We start from the raw sequence: 16,385 nt of genomic DNA, 5'->3' as shown, positions 1-16,385 counted from the left end.
TAGGGCAGGACACAGTGACGGTAGGGTACTGCATAGATCTGGTAGGGAAGGGTACAGAGCCGGTAAGGCACTGCATACATCCAGTAAGGCAGGACACAGAGCCAGTAGGGTACTGCATAGATCTGGTAGGGAAGGGTACAGAGCCGGTAAGGCACTGCATACATCCAGTAGGGCAGGACACAGTGCCGGTAGGGTACTGCATAGATCTGGTAGGGAAGGGTACAGAGCTTGTAGGGTACTGCATACATCCAGTAGGGCAGGACACAGAGCTTTATTGGATTTGTACGTAGCCCCTGCAGCTCCTTATTATGCAACCACATGAACTCCACTTTCCCAATCTGAAAACTGTGTCCCCACTTCACCCCTGTTATGTAGTCAGGGGGCTGGCTCACTGTTCATTTCAAAAGCTCAGCCAGCCCCCTTCTACATGACTAATGCATAGACAGAGAAGCCGCTTAATTAGATATTGAAATGAGCGGTCAGCCAGCCCCCTTACTCTGTGGTGCTGATGACGTGACCACACAGGAAGATTTCACAGGGGCTGGCAGATTTGCATTGGAAATTAAGGTATATTATCACTTGCCATGTAATGATACTAAGGTAAAGGGATCCTTTCAGAAGTGGAAATCCCTTTTATTAATGGTAACCGTGCAAAACATATACGATTGATCATATAAAAAAATATGAAAGTAATAATTAAAAAGTGGTGATACTTACGGTGATTGGCTTTTTTTTCTATACTTCTTACAGGCGAAGATGAGGATGACAATGATGATCACTGCGCCGATCACTGCGCCTACAGGAACCAATATTCCAAGATGTACTCTAAAATTCCCATCTGGATTTTTCACTTTTCCAGGAACTGGAGAAGGATCTGGACAGTCTGACAAACAGCAAAGAGAAAAATATATATAACAACCTACTATCACCTGACACGTATTGGATCGCAAATGATCGTTGGTCGTAACATAACAGATGTAGTAAACAGGGGTCTATTTATAGGTCATGCTAAAAGAGCATTAGTGGGGGGGTGTATGCAGGTTTTCTAACAGGTTTTCCTCCAGGGTTGCCCTGGATTCAGTTCAATCCATCTTCCCATCAACTCTGACCAGCTTCCCTGCCCCTGCTGAAGAAAGGCCTCCCCACAGCATGATGTTGTCACCACGTTTTATGGTGGTGATGGTGTTTTAAGGGTGATGTTCAGTTTTCCACCACACATAGCACTGTGTATTTAGCTAAAAATAGTTCCACTTTGGTTTCATCTGACCATTTCACCTTCTTCCACAGGCTCACTGTGTCCCATACATGGTATGTGGAAGAAGGGGCTCTGCTCAGATGAGACCAAATAAGAACTTTATGAGCAAAATGCTGTGTGGCAGAAATCTAACATTGCACATTACCCTGAAAACACCATCCCCACCATCACACATGGTAGTGGCATCATCATGCTGTGGGGAGACTTTTTTTCAGCAGGGGCAGAGCAGCTGGTTAGAGAGAATAGGAAGATGGATAGAGCTAAATAACGGGCAGTCCTGGAGGAAAACCTGTTAGAGACTACAGAAGACTTGAGACTGGGGTGTAGGTTCACCTTCTAGCAAGAGAGCGACCCTCAACGATTTAGGTCAGAGCATATTCATGTGTGTGAATGGTGCACACAAATCCCAGAGAATATGACAATCTGTGTTGGTATCACATAAAATCCCAACAAAACACTTGTTTGTGGGTATAATGTGGAAAAGTTCACAGGGTATGAATACTTTATCAAGGCACTGTATATATACAGTAAATAATATTCTAGTGTATTGGCACCTGCACGATACGACTCTGCGGACTTTCCGGGCTCGTTGTCTCTCCCGAACTCCATCGTGAAGTAGTCATCCGTATCGTTGGGTGTCCTCAGAAGGACGTGGGTGTCGTTGATCCTGGTGGTCGTGGCATTGCCCTTACAGGGCACAATGCTGCCATAGGGGGTTGTTTTGTTGATGACGCAGTATTCTTCCCTTTCCTCAGTCCTGACCACGAGCCTCTGATCAGAGAAGTGAAGGCCTTTGAAATAAAAACAACCGAAGCCTGCAACAAGATAACAGAATTCTTAGGAGAATCGGAGTTACAAAGTATTCAGAGAGCTCTGTGAAAAGAAATAAGGACCCCTAGAGGATAGATTATAAAGCCAAACTGGAATCAAGTACCATTGCCGTGCCCTAATAAATCAGAGCTGCAGTGTAAAGTATGGATGAGAACCCCCAAGCCCCCAACAGATAATGTAGGTAATGGATCAGTGCTGTAGTGTAAAGCATGGGATAGCACGGTGATCCTCCAACAAGACAAGAAATAGAATTTTGTGGGGTCAGCTGACATTACTAATATCGAAGAGTCCTATCCAGGACTGAGATAGGTCATCAATATCAGAGGGTGAGGGGCTTACACTTAGGACCCCCCATGATCAGAGTATCACAGCTGGAGCCCTACTGGTAGGAAAGGTCATCAATATCCGAGAAGATATGTGCTTACCAGTCCGGACCAATGTAGAGAGGAGGAGCAGGAACGTCCCAGGACCTGCAGAAGTGGAGTTATACAAGGTAACAAAACGGATGATGAGTATTTGTAAACATAGGATTGATACATAGTATCAAATCTCCCAGATATTAAACTTTTATGAAAAAAAAAGGAAAATAAAATATTAACTAAAAATCCGCTACAATCACTCCGATTCTTACTTCCTCATCAGTCTCCAGTATTTTTTACTTTTCTGTCGGAATAATTAACTTCCTGGATGTCGGGAGATTAGAGGAATGTTTGCACCTATATTTGACTACATAAACAAAGAGTCTTGTAAAGCTCCAAACCAAGTTATTAAGGGGGTTTAGGAAGACCCCTGTCCATTTTCCCCAAAAAATGAGTGACTAAGAATTTCTATATGTTGTAGCTTCTAAAATATCTGAGGATGTTACAAACTTCTATGATTAAATATGGAATAACAGCTCCGGAGCTCAAACTGCTGCATGACAAGAGGAGAACAGATGGGCAACAAAGTATCAAAACTAGAAAGAATCTTAGAAACCAAATGCAACTTTGTATCAAAAGTGAAGTCTCTGATTCTCCGCCCCAGATATAGGCGCACCTAGTGGGGGGAGGAACGAGTTCTCCGACATTGTGAATGTGATACTTTCTATAATCATTATTCATGTTGGTGTACATACCCATGGTCCGGCTACGGCATCACAACTTTCCTTCTTTGCACCTATAAATAAGAATGTGTCAGTGCACAATAGCAGCGATCGGGAGAGCTGCTACTGCGCAGGCGCCATTTTCAAATTGATTTATTTATTTTTTTGTACTTGCTCAATAACATGAAGAACAGTGATGACTAGGACACTAAACGTGCCATTATGCTGCAGCGCTGCCATCAGAATGTTTTTTTTTTTTAATTCAGTATGTACAGATGTTTTTTTACACAGGACCCTGTAGGTTTGGATTTCTTTCTCCCTTCATTTATAAACTGCATTTTGTTATTACTTTTTTTAATCTTTCGCTAATATTTACATTTGTTTCATGATCAGAAATATTTAAGTGCGACAAACAAGCAAAAGAATAGGAAATCAGGAAGGGGGTAAAGACTTTTTCACGTAACTGTAACAATACCGGAGCATCTTTTCTTTACCTTATAATGTTCCTCTGTTGCTCCTACTGGAAATATATTAAACTGGTGTTTTGACTTACGCAGTCTGACACTGCCAGCGTCGCTCATGCATTTTTGACAAGGGAAATGTCAAATTTATTCAGAAATCTCTATATATAATTTGAAGGATAACTTGCCGTTTGCTAAGACCCCTTAGGATCCCAAGGAGGGGGGCTCTGGAATCCCATGAATGGAGCTCTGCAACACCCTCTGGATCGGATGCTCGGCCTCTGCTCTGTTCATTGTCTATGGGATTCCAACAGTCCCATAGACAATGAATGATTTCTTTGTGGCGAATCATGGATATCCTTTTGTAAACTAAACCCCAATTCCTCCGTATAAATGTATGTTTCATTACATAGAGCCTTTACTGCTGTATACTCACAATTACCAACTTTTGTAACCACGATTCTGGGTCACCAAAGGAGTGCGGCTCTTGCAATGTGTTTCCGGACACGTTCTCCGTACTCTTTTCTTTTTCACTTCTGCAGATTGGAGATTAATTCTAAGTAATTATAGCGGAAAGATCAGTGATTAAACAATGTATCGTCAGGTCGTATAACGATTGCTCCTTACAAGCAGATCTGGGCGAGCAGGTGGTTTGGTGCCAAGCCCAAAAGTGGATTTTCAGCTACAATTTACTAGTTACGCTTGGATATATTATAGCAGAAAATTAAAGGGAACCTTACAGTAGATTCATGCTGCCCGAACCTCAGGAGGATTTATTGTATCAGTTGTGTTCAAATATTTACATTCTTCTCGTTTCTTTGTTGCATAATGGAGCCAATGACTCATCCTCCCTGTCAGCACTTTTATTTTTACAGTTTAAACGCAGTCAAAACATTTCCTCCATAGCGAAAGTTCAACTGTAATACCACAACCTCTGATCTGAATGAAACGGTCTCGATTTCTCCGCTCAGTGTGTCTTGGACTCACTGACTGACAGGTCAGCTGTCCAATCTTGTGCAGGGGCGGGCTGAGCTGACGCTGTAGTGATGGGCAGTTCAGCCGTCCAATCTAGCGAAGGGGCGGGCTGAGCTGACGGTGTTTTGACTGACAGCTCAGTCGTCCAATCTGAAACTGGGAGGTGCTGAGCTTCCCCCAGGTGTTCCCTGTCCCAAGTGATAAAAACACAAATTGCCAAAGGCAAAAAAAAGAGATCCCCTATTTAAGTATATTTTATTCATTTCATGGTACTAGTTCAAAAATAAGTCTTAATTTTGTTCTAGCCTGTTGCCAACATATTTTGTGAATCCTGGCTATCTACCAGTTAAATCAATTTGTCGGATATCATTTCTCTATAATATGCAATTAATTCTGTCTCTTCACTTATTTGTTGTCTCTTTAAGACCCCCTGCAACAACTCACTTCCTATTCGATCCACTGTAGCACTGCCCAGTACATGCAATTAACATTTAGTAGCCATTATCCTCCCCAAGATGTTTCGCCTTGCGGCATCATCAGGGGATTTGATCTTATAATGAGCAGGCTGGGCGACAGTCAATCAATCCAATCAATGAGCACTTTGCATTTGCGCTGACCAATAGTGACCCATAGACTAGTACACAATGAGCTTACATGCTAAATTATAGGCTACCACTATTGTGGTATGATATGATATATGATATGAAGCATTTCATGTCACACAGATCACTATCCTCGTCAGACCCTAATGAAAGGACGGCAATACCCTTTATCGCTACAATATGTCAATAAGACGCATGCTTCCAAGTTCAGCCTACAGCTATCATAAATAAGCAAATCTCATTCACCTGATATATTATCACAATTATTTGTTGGCATGCAGATAAGTATTCTATTTACATTAAGATTATTTTGTATAATCATTAATTCACGGGCTTCACAATGTTATTCTCTGTAAAGCGCTGCGGAATATGTTAGTGCTATATAAATAGAGATTATTATAATTTTATTCTCTCAGATTTATAGGAAGGCCGAGCTTTCATTAAGACCCCACGAGACTCCATCAATTTAGACAGAATATCCACTTCGCCTCTTCTTGTAATAGTAATTTATCTAAATGCCCCTTCCTGGGTCCGAGAATAACATGTCCGATCCCCTATACTTTTAGATCTTGTGTGACAAGTTCTCATACGAATTGAAAGGGATAGTGTCTAACTCCGTATTGATGTACCTAACGCATTTCGATAACCTCCTCCTTAGCTCCTGAACAGTTTTTTCCCACATAAATAATTTATTATTTGCCCAAAGGTTACGTCATCAGAGCGGTTTTGTCGAGCTCGTAGGTATTGCCCAACTGGGATACCTACCTTTAGCACCTTTAGCGCTGGAGGATGCCATCTGCTCCAATGCAGTAGGTTATTGATCGCCGTAGGCTTGTGGTATATACTAGCATGCACTCCACCATCGTGATCGATTTGATATAGTGAGGTCCATAAAATTGATATTTCTATCACCGATTTCATGTGTGAAGAACATGCCTATCGCATTATTCTTGAGAAAAACTCAATGTCCCCATCCCAAGAAATTAGCACATCATCGATATATCTTCCCCAAACTAAAATGTGACATGTAAAAAAAAAAAGAGAAATCCTCACCGAAAAACTAACATGTCCTCCCAAAAACTAACATGTCCTCCCATCACCCTAAAAATAGATTGGCAAGCGTCAGAGCCCAAGAAAGTACCCATGGCGGTGCCCCATATGTGATGATATAGGGTACTACCAAATGTAAAATAATTGTGTCTGAGCACAAACAATAACAATCTGAGTAGGAAAGCCCTATGTCATTTGAATTGTCTACCTATCGTAATGAGAAAGTGAGATATTGCCTGTATACCCAGATCATCAGACCTATGTTGCTGTATAGCACTTTCACGTCTAAACTAACAAGTTTGGTTGCTTCTGACACCGTGATTCCTTTGAGTTTTTGTACCCTATCTTTTGTATCTCTTACAATGGAGGGTAGGGTGAGGACAAAAAGAGAGAATTTCATTCACATAGCAACTGGTTCCCTCCGAGAGTTATTGCCGCATATGATGAATTTACCCAGCATAGGACTAACATTTTTATGTGCTTTTGGCAAAGCATAAAAGGTCGCTATTGTGGGATATCTATTCATTACGAACTTAGAGTGAATATAACATTTAATCGCAATTAATCATGTATAAAATTATTATTTAAAATGAAACATATGATACATCCATCGATGTATATTGGATCATAGAGTGATGAGTTATATTATAAACACCACCATGATCCACTTATTCCCCAATGATAAGTCACAGAAAAATATTACAAATTATATCACAGCTTTGACCCGAAATGATATCCTGGATTTCAATATATTATATGCACTAAAATTGACTATCATATTATGTGTCCCCTTTATTTTATATGGACAATTGGGATGCAACACATGCCCTCCTATTAACACAGTGTGAATATAGGCTGTAACAAAATGAATCTCCTCCTCATAGATTATTGCATATAGGAAGCACATCGGCAATACAGCCACATAATTAAAAATTAAAATAAAAAATCACGGTTATTCCACCAAATATTGATTTCTGAACTCTTCTTTGAGTTAGAACATTAGTATTGCTGTTTCTAAGTGAATAAGAAATTTTCTTTGCATTATTTGAGGTCTGATAGCACTGTTTCTTTTTTATTATTTTGATGGATTTTTCATTTGGTGCAAAAAAAATGCTAAATTTTTAGTTTCGAACTTCGGAGACGTGTTGTCAGTAGTTTATACAATAAAAGAACAATTTCCATTTTATGCAAAAATATACCCATAAAGAGAGAAATCAGACAAACTGAACGTTTAAAAGTGGTCTCTTCATTTTTGCAAGAGCTGTATATATCAGTTAGAAGGATATTTGTATATCCTGAAACTGGTGGATTTGGCGCTCTTTGTTTACTTGTTATTGAGTTGTAAAAGTCTCTTTATCCATTAACCCTTTTCCAACATCAGGTGTAACAGTACGCCGATGTCCGACTCCCTCCCTTCTTTCATATGGGCTCAGACGCTGTTTTCAACAGCTGACATGTTCCTCTAACAGCCGTGGGTGGAATCGCAGTCCACCCGCAGCTGTTAATCCATTAAATACCGCTGTCAAACTCTGACAGCGGCATTTAACTTGCGCGTCTAGCGAGCGTGCCGGAAATCCCACCCATCGGTGACCTTGTCATGTGATCGTGGGTCACCAATGGGTCGGCATGACAACCAGATGTCTCCAGCAGACCGCTATGTTTATCACTGCCGGATTCCTAAGAGCGCCACCCGATGGTCGGCGGTCATAGCAAGTCAGCAAATTCTACTACATAGAGGCAATTTGATCATCACCTGTATGTAGCAGAGCCGACTGGATAATGCCAGCTTCTAGTCTCCCATAGCATGCCAAAAATAAAAATGTTTTAAAAAATATAAAAAAATATATATATATAAAAATCAAGAGCAGAAAATAGAAAGGTGAAATAAAATAAAATAAAAAATATAAATATTTATTGATTCTACAGTAGAACAAGAAACAGAACTGATTTCAGCTCCTCATCTTCTTTTATAGGGGCCCCCCGATAACTGGGCAGTCGGGGCCCGGATTCTCACTATGTGCACACATCCTGCCATATATTCCTTCTAATGACAATTTTATTTTAATATATTCCTTCTAATTCATTGCCAAACCGTCGTAAGAAGGGTGAAGGGGTTAATCGTGCGGGTTCGCAGCATTGAAAGGGTTAAACGGTCATATTCCAGATTTGTTTAGAGCAATGACTAGTCACGCCCGCGCTACGGCTTCCGTTTGCGGGGAGCAACCCTTAAAATGAAATAGGTGTCAGTTAAGGGTTAACCGCTTTGTTTACTTAAATGTATCAAAAAAAAGTTTAAGTGAAACTTTTCCCCTCTTCCCAGTTGCTTCTATTAGTAACTAAAGAGCAGGTTGTAGAACAGTAGAAGCTCAGAAGTTTAGGTCATTAGAGGAACCTCACTTTCTGGCCCTGAAATTAAAGTGATAATTAACAGAAAAATTAAAATTCTGGATACTTACAGGAGACGAGGAGCGGGCGGCCGGGCTGAGAACTTCTGCAAAGTGCTGAGAATCCGTCATGTGACCCTTATTATAGGGACGTGCAGTGTTTCCTGTACGTCATATCTGCTGTTCTAATTTCCTCCCCTTTTACATATTTCTTTTTTGTCTTAAGCATTACATCAGCCGCTACGTGCCGCCCGTCATGAGCAAAATCAGCAGAAAGTTTTTCTACCTGGATACAAGCATAACTTTGCCATTTCCCCATCCCCCTATGTTCTTGCAAGAGTTTTTTTTTTTTTTTTGCAGGACGAGTTGTAGTTTTGAATGTCATGACTCAAGTCACCACATATTATACTGAAAAAAAAAAATGACAGAACATGGTCTTGTTCTTTTTTTTTTTTTTTTGTATTCAGAGCCAGGGGATTACGTAGAAAATCAGGGGGTCCCGTAGCAGAAGTCATAACTCAGCCTCCAGGATAATGTTGAAAGTGCGAAGCCCGGCGGAGGATGTGGTCCGCCGCTATTGTACGCCACTGTTACATTTTTAACACTTTTATTGCATTTTTTTTTGTCTAAAAAAAACAGAAATTCTGACATTTATTTTTGCTCTTTATGGCATTTAATTTTTGAGACGCAGTGATTCCAAAATGTATTAACTTTTTATTATTTTTTTTATTACATCCTTAGAAAACTTGAACCTGAATCATCTGATCACTTTTCAACACTTTTATGGAGGACTATGGGCTGTGCATTATACTACATGGATGACTATGGGCTGCGCATTATACTACATGGAGGACTATGGGCTGTGCATTATACTACATGGATGACTATGGGCTGTGCATTATACTACATGGATGACTATGGGCTGTGCATTATACTACATGGATGACTATGGGCTGTGCATTACACTACATGAATGACTATGGGCTGTGCATTATACGACATGGAGGACTATGGGCTGTGCATTATACTACATGGAGGACTATGGGCTGTGCATTATACTACATGGAGGACTATGGGCTGTGCATTACACTACATGAATGACTATGGGCTGTGCATTATTTGACATGGAGGACTATGGGCTGTGCATTATACTACATGGAGGACTACGGGCTGTGCATTATACTACATGGAGGACTACGGGCTGTGCATTATACTACATGGATGACTACGGGCTGTGCATTATACTATATAGATGACTACGGGCTGTGCATTATACTATATAGATGACTATGGGCTGTGCATTATACTACATGGATGACTATGGGCTGTGCATTATACTACATGGATGACTATGGGCTGTGCATTATACTACATGAATGACTATGGGCTGTGCATTATCCTACATGGATGACTATGGGCTGTGCATTATACTACATGGATGACTATGGGCTGTGCATTATCCTACATGGATGACTATGGGCTGTGCATTATCCTACATGGATGACTATGGGCTGTGCATTATACTACATGGATGACTATGGGCTGTGCATTATACTACATGGATGACTATGGGCTGTGCATTATCCTACATGGATGACTATGGGATGTGCATTATACTACATGGATGACTATGGGCTGTGCATTATACTACATGGAGGACTATGGGCTGTGCATTATACTACATGGATGACTATGGGCTGTGCATTATACAACATGGAGGACTATTGGCTGTGCGTTATACTACATGGATGACTATGCGCTGTGCGTTATACAACATGGATGACTATGGGCTGTGCATTATACTACATGGATGACTATGGGCTGTGCATTATACTACATGGATGACTATGGGCTGTGCATTATACTACATGGAGGACTATGGGCTGTGCATTATACTACATGGGTGACTATGGGCTGTGCATTATACTACATGGATGACTATGGGCTGTGCATTATACTACATGGATGACTATGGGCTGTGCATTATACTACATGGGTGACTATGGGCTGTGCATTATACTACATGGATGACTATGGGCTGTGCATTATACTACATGGAGGACTATGGGCTGTGCATTATACTACATGAATGACTATGGGCTGTGCATTATCCTACATGGATGACTATGGGCTGTGCATTATACTACATGGATGACTATGGGCTCTGCATTATACTACATGGATGACTATGGGCTGTGCATTATACTGTATGGTTTACAATGGGCTGTGCGTTATACATTAGAAATTTTTATGGGCTGTGCATTATACATTATGTATGACTATGGGCTCTGCTTTATTCCATATAGGTGACTATGGGCTGTGCATTAAACTATATAATTCTCCCAGGATCAATAAAGTGTATTGTATCGTATGTATGGCCATAGGCTGAGCATTATATTATATGGAGGACTTTTGGCGGTGAATTATACTATATGGAGGACCATGTGGAGTGCATTATACTATATGGAGGACTATGGGCTGTACATTATACTTTATGGATGACTTTGAACTGTGCATTATAGTATATGGAGGACTATGGGTTACACATTATAATATATGGAGGACTGCACTGTGCATTATACAACAAGGAGGACTATGGGTTACACATTATACTATATGGATGACTGCGCTGTGCATTATACAACATGGAGGACTATGGGTTGCACATTATACTATATGGAGGACTTTGGCGGTGCATTAAAATTATATGGAGGACTATTAGGAGTGCATCACACTATATGGAGGACTGGGGGACATATACCAGGATGGAGGGCGCACATATATATATTTCATTAAGAATGGGGGGCTCGGTCCATATTTTGCACTAGGGCCCATCAGACTCTAGGTACCAACTGGGCCATGACAGATGCCGCTCTCAGATACGAGATGACAGAATTATCACCCATGTGAATAGCAATTAATATCAGCTCTCCACGAAAAGCAGCAGCACCTCATTCTGTATATACACGAGGGTCCCGTCTGTGAAATCCACATATACCATCCATTATATAATATCTATGGTTACGGCATAAATAGACAAGATAAGAATACCCCTGTGAGGGCACGTTCGGACATGGTGGAATTAATGCGGGTAAGAGGTGCAGATTCCTCACCACAAATTCAGAGGAGCTTATAGGGCAAAATCAATGTTTGTAGGATATAAAAAATTGACTCCTGTCCTTATTTGTGTCTTGGTTGAAAAAAATCAGTAGGACAGGGGCAGTTTTGGACAGGACGCCATTCAGGCTAAGACCAGCCATGTATGCAAAAGAAACTGTGATCAAAGTTTGTTCCGAGTGTCAGCATAATACGATCAGATTCTATTGAATGAGGAAAAAAAAAATTATCCATCTTCTCCAAAGTATTAGTGCACAGAAATCTGTCTGTACTGAGATGTCATCTGAGTGCAGTCCTTTGATTTCCATGCACTCATTGACTTCCATGGTCCAGTGCGATTCCAATATACCGGATCAAACTCGGATATGCAGTAATTCTTTTTCTCTGACAGGTTCTATCTGAGGAAAACAAACTGACTTGTAGATGGCCCCATTGAATAATATTGGCCCGAGAGCGATCCAATGTTTTGTCAGATCGTACGTGGACTGATAATACGACCGTCTGTATGAGCCCTTATGCTGATTATTTACCTAAAGTATAGGAAATGTATCGGACCTCACAAAAAACGCATAAAAAATGCACAAAAAAACGCATAAAAAACGCACCTGCTGATTCTGCCAGGCGATGCAGATTTAGTGCAGAAAATTCTGCACCACATTTCCTACGTGTGCACATAGCCTACTACATGGAGAGATTTTGATTTGCCTTGAGATAATTCTCACGTCTCTACTTAAAACGTTTCCAAACGCAGTGATGAATCACCCACCTACAGTAACAGAGGGATTGAGGCCAGCAAGGGAATGACAGACCCCGCCACCAAACCTGCGGAATCGTTTCATTAAAAATTCAAGCCCAAAAATGACCAACGCCCTCAGCAAACTAAACATTACTAGGGCTATCCAGCTGTTCTGGATTATTTATGTTACGCTCAGCTTTTCCTTGATGATCTGTAGCTTCCGGAATCCTCGAAAGTGTACGGTGAAATTAAAGCAACCCAGACCCATTGTTTCATCACCCTCTCACTTTGTCATCACAAAAAGCGTTCTAGGAAAAATATCTGCTTTCCCTGGAAGTGTGAGACATCAAAACACTTTTCTGACTCATTGGCCTGACTTATCCAAGAGAATGATCTGTAACCAACCTGAAGTGTTGGCCCAACCAGAAATATATCAGGGACTCCAGGGATGACCAAACAGTCATGTTGGACCATACTACGGATGAGCTTCCCGCTCAAACAGATGACAACCTCCTATAAGAGGACTGTGCCAAACCACAGATCAGAGGCTTCAATCTGGACCACAAATGGCCTCCATCAAGTCTATCTTTAATTCCAGAAATGCCTCCTAAGCTTCGGCGATCCATTTGACTTCTTTTCCTTGGTGATGGTTTGTTCAAGGAAAATTTGGTACGAACCTGCTCAAAATTCTCATTTTTTTTTTTTTTGGGGGGGGGGGTTATGTGTTGGGTTCAGTTTTGGATGGTCTTCACATTATTCTTCACTACACCTCAAGACCCAAGTTACAAGGTTTAGGTTTTCCACTTTTGACAAATGACTTTTCCACTCGGCACTTGATTTCATGTCGACCACATATGCAGAATCAAATCTGCAATGGGGATCGAGGATTTTGTCCATCGATCTTTGGAAAGTTGTCGGACTCCCATGTAACCCAAGAAGCAAACAGACAAGTTTGGAAGAAGTTTGGAAGAAGCCTCATGGGATGACAAATGCAATTTATCTCTACCACGGACTGTAGTGACCTTTGTTTAGGTCAATTGTGGAGAAATATCTATCCTGGACTAGTCTCTCAATTATTCCATCCACTCTCGGAATAGGTCAGACTTTGATACTTCGTACCACCCAATGTGACCAGAAGCGGAGACATAGAAGAACGCGGCTTCTCCTGTTCTCTATCGTTACTACAAAAACTCATCAATAGGGATGAAGGAATTTGCTGAAATTCTTGTTCCGCGGATTTACTTGGAACTTGAATTTGCAACAAATACATTTTGCAAAATTGTGCTCCAGCGACAATCCAGACCCCGGACCATAACGATCACAGGTCAAACAGAATATTACACTCGCTTGTCCCATCGAGCAGCCACGCTCCGGTCTAGTTGGATTATTGGGATTCCTTTTTCGACATCATCATGTCTAAAGCCTTATATGAAAACTGGGGAAATATAGACATCGAGAGGAGGCTTCTTTGCATGATGGCCTTTTTCCTTAAGGGTAAGTTCACACGAGGCATTTTTTCAGGTTTTCCTGTTTTTTTTTCTTGTGTTTTTTTGTTGAGGTTTTCACATGCTAGATTTGTCTCCAGTGCACGCTGATAAAGTTTAGTGTTGGGGAAGAAAAACTCTGTAAAGTTTGGAGACTTTATACTTCCTTCTGTTTCCCTATCGATTCAATCATTTCACTTTTTATAGAGAAAAGTGTCTGTTTCTGATTTTAAGAACCCGACCATCAACCTGCTGAACAAATGTAACAATAAATATGCAAACGTCTCGTATAATTAATGTATCATAAAATCTATTCTCCGGCGGCCGACAGCAGTTTTACGGCGCGTAATCCTGTAATCAGGCGGTTTAAAGGATTACTCACGCGTTTCACAGTCACTTGATTCTAAGTCTTCTTGAAAAGCAAAAGGCACGAGGCCAAGCGTAGAAGCGAGACGGTGCTTGTTGCTTTGGTTTTTTACCGTATATAGAGGACCACCAAAGGTATGGCTCGGGGTTCGTGCAGACGACTGTATTATCGGTCTAAGTTGGATCCTAAAAAACATCAGATCCCACTTAGCCTAGTGGTATTCTATTGGGTGGTGCACTGATTTTTTTTCCTCGGATGGAGCCTGTCCGAAGAAAAAGTCACGTATCTGAGTTTGATTGGATATTCGTATTGCACTCAACAATGCAAGTCAATGAGACAGTGGGAAACCATCGGACTGCACTTGGATGGCATCTGAGTGCAGTCTCATTTCCGTGCACTGGGGGAATGGAGACATTTTTGTCTCTATCTTCTCATCCGAGAGAATCGAATCACACTACGATCATAGACTGATCAGAATATCATTTTCATAATCAGCCCGATATTCTCGGATGAGAGAATATACAATCGTCAGCCCTAATTCTGATCTCAAAATATTTATTTGCAAACGTCTCCAGACTCCATACTTTGGTCCTGACACCTCCTCTGTCAATGATGCGATGGAGGGGGCTGTCAGAGACAATAAAGGGGCCAGTCACCTAGTCCCCTTCATTAATACCGGCAATGGTGGTTGCAAATCAGAACCTTTCAAAAACGTGTTAGTAAATTTTATTAATGTTCATTTTATTTTTAGAAACCTCTATTAATAATTTCCCCATTTTTTTTGTGTTGCAGGCTACTTGTCTGCCGGAAATCTGACCTAATGTTTAGATGCAATACACTTCTGTATGGAAAAGTACCCTGTATGTAAGATGACAAGTTCTATCCCATAGAATTCAACTGTTAGCTTAATTTTTCTTTAAAACCCCTGTTTATTTCTTCTAAAGGTGACCACCACTCATACAAAACATCAAGACACGGAATAAACTTCTCTCCATATTGGACGTGAAATATGAGAAAAAGGCAGATATGAATTCAACGTGAAAAGAACGTCGTCTACATAACGACGACACCAAAAGATGGAACCACAGGAGGATAACGAGTGACATAAATGTTCTTTCCCTGGCACCACAAATACAAATGTTTGCTAACATATCCTATATACGTACCCGGTATAGATCATAGAAGGGATGTTTTTTATTATTTCTTGTATTTTTCACAAAATGGAATACAATTATATACCTTTTGCTGCATTTCAAGAATCACTCCCAGATCCATCTTGATCTCGTTAGTGATGTGTGTGATCGCTCGGCCATTACTGGCATATAGGATTCGCGGACGCACATTCTCAGTATTGCTCCACTCACGCAGATGTTTTAGGACCCTCGGGATCGTGTGGGTCCCGCTGTCAGACCCTCGGTGATCATGCAAGTGACACATAGAGTTCGGACAGAATTGATGTTTGGAGTGACTGGACCATCAAAGCCTAGTCGGACATCATCATCATCATCAGGTCCCAGGTGTATAATCCCATCAGTGATTAAATCAGATCAGTTTGATTTTGGCACTTTCGACAGGTTGTTGCGAGTTCTTGCAAGTTTACATAAGACTTCTAGAAATGAGGTTACATTAGAGGATCTCTCATACTGTCACTAAAGGAACGGAAGTGAAACTTAGTCACCTCCTTGTCCTCTGTGAAAATTTAATTCTAAAAACAGGGACTATTTCTAAATATTTTTGCAACCTTGTGTTGCTAGAAAATAACTGTAATACCACATCCTCTCCTTCCCCGTATATCTGTGTATCTAGGCAGATATACAGCTCAGGATCTGCCTACCTCCCCCTCTCAATTATCATGCTCCGCCACCTCCACCTATGCAGAGCGATACACACTAAGTGATGCTCATTAGCATAGGAGGAGGTGGCCAAATATGGTAATTGGGGGCAGTACAGGGCACTACGAAGGTGCAGACAGCACCCCTCATTTACATATTAGAAAAAAATGCTTTCATGCACATCAAATGCAATGTTTTTCGCAGCAAATA

General features: G+C 41.0%; 1 protein-coding gene across 1 annotated transcript in view; it reads left to right on the top strand.

Moving 5' to 3' along the window:
* Positions 1 to 2,067: 2,067 nt before the first annotated feature.
* LOC138651232 (uncharacterized) overlaps positions 2,068 to 16,385 on the top strand; it is an 86,576-nt gene continuing 72,258 nt past the window's right edge. The window contains exons 1-3 of the mRNA XM_069741270.1: positions 2,068 to 2,579; positions 15,136 to 15,207; positions 15,288 to 15,860. The gene's annotated coding sequence lies outside the window, so the exon portion shown is untranslated. The remainder of the gene's footprint in view (positions 2,580 to 15,135; positions 15,208 to 15,287; positions 15,861 to 16,385) is intronic.

Source organism: Ranitomeya imitator, chromosome 10 (assembly GCF_032444005.1).
Source record: "Ranitomeya imitator isolate aRanImi1 chromosome 10, aRanImi1.pri, whole genome shotgun sequence".
Classification (NCBI taxonomy): domain Eukaryota; kingdom Metazoa; phylum Chordata; class Amphibia; order Anura; family Dendrobatidae; genus Ranitomeya; species Ranitomeya imitator.
This window is presented reverse-complemented; position numbering and strand designations above follow the sequence as displayed.